This window comes from Myodes glareolus, chromosome 8, assembly GCF_982192425.1.
Source record: "Myodes glareolus chromosome 8, mMyoGla1.1, whole genome shotgun sequence".
NCBI classification, from domain to species: domain Eukaryota; kingdom Metazoa; phylum Chordata; class Mammalia; order Rodentia; family Cricetidae; genus Myodes; species Myodes glareolus.
Window position 1 is genome coordinate 15,011,789 of NC_142033.1, and position 6,011 is coordinate 15,017,799.

The window sequence follows — 6,011 nt, forward strand, 5'->3', positions numbered from 1 at the left end:
GCAAGAGTAGCCACTGCTTTTTTGAGCCATCTCTCCAGGCCCCTCAATGTTGGTTTCAAATGAGAGTAATGAAAATTCCTGTTGATCATTAAATATTTTTCCTCTTATTTTAGATGTATTTATTTTATACATATGAACATTTTCCCTGCAGAAATGTATATGTACCATATTCATGCCTGGTACCCAAGGAGGTCAGAATAGAGCAGCAAATCCCTGGAACTGGAGTTACACGTGGTTGGGAGTCATCATGAAGTTGTTTGGAACTGAACCTCTCTCTCCTCTGCAAGAGTAGCAAGTGCTTTCAGCTGTGGAGGCATCTCTCCAGCCCCCATTTCCGAGATACTGACCGAGGAATTATTGGTACTTGACAGCTGATGAAGAGTCAGTTTTCTTTAAGGAGGTAGTGCCTTATGAAGTTCACCATGCTCCAGTGGAAGGCCACACATGCAAAAATATATAAACAGCATAAGCTGGACTTGGTGGAGGGAGAGAGAGAGAGGGAGAAGGAGGGAGAGGGGGAGAGAGGGACAGGGAACGGGAGGAACAGGGAGGGGGAGTGGGTCTGGGAGGGGCAAATATGATCAAAACACATTGTAGAAAAGTCTCAAAAAATTAATTAAAATATTGCTTTAATCTTACAATTGAAGAATTGGAAGAAACTTAGCCAACCACCTGTTCATCCCATAAATATTAACTGGGCTGGTCCCTACGCTGTGTATGCCTTCCCTGATCTCAGTACTGGGGGTACAGCAATAAACAAACCCCAGAGTCTCCATGAATCTTCCAATCTATTGCAGATCCACATGCAACAAATGACGGAGTTAGTGACTGTCCGTGAGGCTGGTGGAGGCCCCAGAGACACAAAAGAGGAAGAAAGTGCTGGGATGGGGATATGGAAGACCACAGAAGGCCATGGAAGACCACGGAGGGCATCTCGAATGGGCTGTCATTGAGCAGAGATTTGAAATCTGGAGAACAAGACTTACTGGCTTCCATGAGAGGAACTAGCATGTGCAAAACACGTATGATCAATGCCTGAAAGGCTTTGTCCATTTGGTCCACTGTAGCAAGTTACCTCCAACTCAGAGACTTACACACAACATTCGTGTCTCGCAGTTTGAGAGGAGAGCATCAAATCAATGCACCAGCAGACCTGGAGTCCAGGGAGGGCCCTCCTCTTGATTTATAGGCAGCTGTCTTCCTGTATTCTCACACTAAAGCGGGCAGGGGGCCTGAGAAGAGGACAAATGGCAAAGGGATATGGCCTGGCCCTGTCACCACTGAGAGTGTGCTCTGTGTTTACTTCTGTCTCTGTCCTTGTGCTCAAGCAACAACTTTGCCGTAAAACATGGAAGGAGGCCACGAAGCAAAATGTTTACATACTAGAAAACCTCTATGGCTGAACCCAGCTAAAGCTAAGCGGGGTCCGGGATGGTTACACAATGGCAAAGACGGAGGAGATGATTCCCATGGGAAATTCCCATCCCAGAAAATGCCCTGCCTAAGGCCCCAGAATCAACAATTGTCAGAACAGAATCACGGCATTTTTACATAATTCACCCAGAAAGCACCGGTTCTGAAGGTCACTAGCTGCGCAAGCCTCGTTTGCTGGGCACTGTTTCACTGGCTGTGAAAACACCTCTGACAGGCGTGGGTTACTGTTGTCTTGGTTGCTTTGCAGAAACCTGAAGGCCACTTTTCCTTAAACACAGACTCTCTGGTGAAGCCATGGGTACCTCATAGACAGCTGCAAAAGCTTGGTATTTCTGTCACCTTTGCTGTCTTAACCCTCGTCCCGTTTTCAAATATTTCTCAAGACTACTGCATAGGCCTATCTGTTGCTAGAGCTGATGTGTTTCCTCTACCAGATTCTGTGGGGAGCAGAGGAAGCCCTAAGCGAATGCAGTCTTTCCTGACTGAATGTGTACAGCTGACATGAGTACAGCCTTGTCAAGGACCCCAGTTCCTCAGAGCCTTCACTCCTGATCTGAATGCAAATGTTGATAGCACATATAGAAAAAAATCCACCATCACTTTCTTTCACCCCACGCCCTAGATTTACGACCCCAAGACTGCCCTCCTACAGAGATAACTCCTGTTTCCTTTTCCTGCTGCATGCAACAGCACTGCCTCCCTATTCAACTGAGCTGGGCTGCTGCAGCTTCTCCATCAGAGAGCGCAGTCCACACAATCCCAGTTCTCCCTCGTATCTGTATGTCTTGTCTTCCTCTTCCTTCCCGGCCCCAGACAGGTCAGCCCTGGAGCAGCGCTGGACGCCATGCCATCTTTGTGTCTCCGGGGAGCTGGAGCACCCACAGTTCCTCAGACTCATGACAAGGCCTGGGACAGTCATTAAAAATGATAATTCTCTAGGTTGCAGAGATCATTCAGTGGTTAAGAGCACTTGCTCCTCTTTTAGGAGCTTGGTGTTCAATTCCCAGCACCCACATGTTGGCTCAAAAGCATCTGAACTCTAGTCTAAGGGATCTGAAACTGTCTTCTGGCCTCCATGGGCACCAAGCAGGCACATAGTACACAGACCAACATGCAGACAAAACACCAATACACATAAACAAATATGTGCAGCTTCATTTCTGAGCTAAATCACCAGCCACCAGGCTGCAAACATCAAGGTTATAATACTTGCACATGAAAGGAAAAGTCCTTTGAAACTGTGCCCAGGAACAATGGAAAGTTACCAAATTTTAGCAGCACCCCCCACACACATACACCCAGAGTCAATGAAGCCCTCCCTCTGCCAAGCCAGCAGTCATTTTAATCAGTGTCCACTTCCTTCTGCTCAAGGGCTGTTGTCCCGCTATGGTACTGAGCCTTCCTGCCTCGTTCACACTGTATGGCTTGCTGTCATTGCTGCTTCCATACCATGCTGGGAGAGCCTGCTGTCCGACATCAACATGGAAGAGATGAGGGAGGACGCTTTCTCCTTAGAGCACTAACCGCTTCGTAAGAGCTCTTCATCTAATTATCCTCAGGACTGTGTCAAGATGGGATTACAGATTTGTATTGATTTGGACTCTAAAAGAGTGGCAGGTGTCCTTGGGTGAAGCTGGTCTGGGGAAAGGCTTGGGTTAAACAGAATAATAACACCATGATTCTTGGGTTTTTTTTGTTTGTTTGTTTGTTTGTTTGGTTGGTTGGTTGGTTTTTCCGAGACAGAGATTCTCTATGTAGCTTTGGAGCCTGTCCTGGAACTAGCTCTTGTAGACCAGGCTGGCCTTGAACTCAGATCCACCTACCTCTGCCTCCCCAGTGCTAGGATTAAAGGCATGTGCCACCACCACCCAGCTAACACTGTGATTCTTATGTTAGTGTCAGACTAGTTCCACCCCACAGCTACTACCCCTACACACACACCCCGTGGCTAGAATTAATAGCCACCTGGATTAAGTCCCAGCTTCCTTGACATTGGTGAACTTGCACAATCACCCTCTTAGGCTGTTTCTCACCTTTTCAGAGAGATGCTCTGAGGATTGAAGGAATTCATTTAAGAGAAGTGCTTGAACAGTACGGGCACAGGGTGGATGATCATGTGTTTCTGTGTTAACACTGCCGTTATTTCATTCATTCATCCGGCTAGCGAACTTGGGTTCGCTGATGCACATTGTGGGGCCGTAGAAACATCTCGGTAAGTGCCAGCCCTGAATTTAAAACTCTAGCTTAGGGGCATCCACAGAAGCTCTAACAGCGGTTGAATTCTAAATACATACTAGTTGGCACTCTTCACCCAAGCCACAGTGAATTAAATCAACCAAAAGACAAACAAACATGGTGGTGCACGTCTTTAGTCCCCGTATTCGGGAAACAAAAGCAGGCAGTTCTGAGTTCAAAGCCAGCCTGGTATACAGAGCAAGTTCCAGGACAGCAAGGGCTACAGAGAAACCTGGTCTTGAAAAAACAGCAACAAAACAAACCGATTTAACCTCCACCCCTGCTCTTTTGTCATTCTCTAAAACAATGTTTTCCAGGCATATTCCTCATGGAATTTTCTTCTCACTTTAGTACAATGTACCTGGCTTTTTCTTTTAGGCCACCTACTAGCTCTCTGTTCATGATACAGAGACTTATTTGTCTGGAATGCTTGGCCTAACTTAGGCACATTTCTTGCTAGCTCTTTTAACTTAAATTAACTTGTTTCTCTTTTATTTATGCTTTGCTTTGGGCTTTTTACCTTTTTTTACTTTCTTGCTGACTGGCTGGCTGTTTGTTGCCTGGCTTCTGACCCTGGGTGTCGCCCTTGTTCTCTCTTCTCTTGTTCTTCTCCCCAGCCTAGAGTTCTCCTCTTAATTTACTCTCTGCCTGCCAGCCTCGCCTAGCCTTTCTCCTGCCCAGCTATTGGTCATTCAGCTCTTTATTAGACCAATCAGGTGCTTTAGGCAGTCAAGGTGAAACAAATTCAACACATCTTTACATAATTAAACACACGTTTTTACATTGTTAAATAAATACAGCATAAACAAATACAACACACCTTTACACAGTTAAATATTCCACAGTATAAACAAATGTAACACACCTTTACACAGTTAAAGTAATATTCTCCAGCATAAACAAATATAACACAACTTTACAGTTAAAGTAATATTCTATAGTATAAACAAATGTAACACACCTTTCCACAGTTAAAGTAATATTCCACAGTATAAACAAATGTAACACACCTTTACACAGTTAAAGTAATATTCTCCAGCATAAACAAATATAACACGTCTTTGCCCAGTTAAAATAATATTCCACAACAGTAAAGTCTAAAGATAGATTAATCCTCATTTCTTTTTCTTCTTTTTTTGGGACGGGTAGTTCAAGACAGGGTTTCTCTGTGTAAAAGTCCTGGCTGTCCTGGAACTTGCTCTGTAGACCAGGTTGGCCTCGAACTCACAGACATTTGCCTGCTTCCTGAGTGCTGGAATTAAAGGAGGGTGCCACCACACCTGACTTCAATCTCATTTCTAAAAAGTTTTGTTTGTTTTAATTCTGTTTATGCATTTGTGTGTGACTAAGCGCACTGTTAGTGCGGGAGCCTGCTGCAGTCTCGTCTTTCTCTGGAGTCGGAGTTATAGACGGTTGAGAACCTTCTGACTACGAGCTGCAGACAGAACCTGGGTCCTCTGTAACAATAGTATCGGATTGTAGTTGCCGAGTCATCTCTCTAGCCCCGATCCTATTTCGCAATACAGGGTCTCAGGCATCCCAGCATTCCCTCAAATTCCACATGTAGTTGAGGATGACCACGGAGTCTCAACCCTCCTGTCTCCACTTCATAAATGTGCGGATTGCAGGCATGAGCCAACACACCCAGTTGGGGAACAAACCTACAATCTCTTATAAGAGAGGCCACCTGAGCCAGTTCTCAAGTCCCTGTTTAATTTCTGTTGTTTTCCTAGAGACAGGGTAAGCCTCAGCCCAGGTTTACCCCCAAACACTTAATTCTCCTGCCTCAGTCTCCTGAGGAATTACAGCTGTGTGCCGCCATACTTGGGTACGTTATTAATTCTTGTTCATTTATGCCATCCTAAAAATGCTGAGAAAGGTGGGAGGAATGGGAGGAGTGAAAAAGCATGATCAAATATATTGTATAAAAATTATTTTCAATGAAAAAGAATGTTGAGATAATGAAACCTGCTCTTGCATATGAAAGAAAAACTCACAGTTATTTTTGTTTGTTTATTTTTTGTTTTTATTGGTTTTTCGAGACAGGGTTTCTCTGTGGCTTTGGCGCCTGTCCTGGAACTAGCTCTTGTAGACCAGGCAGGCCTCGAACTCACAGAGATACGCCTGCCTCTGCCTCTCGAGTGCTGGGATTAAAGACGTGCGCCACCACAGCCCTGTCTCAACCTTCAGATTGTGTCAAAAATATTTGACATTAGTAGTAGCGACAGCCCACGATAAGGGCCAACAGCGTACAGATCCCAACAAAGCATTGCAAGCAAGGCGGTAAGTTTGAGCCTCTGCGGCTCCCGTAGCTCGGTACGGCTTGCCCGATGTCCCACGTG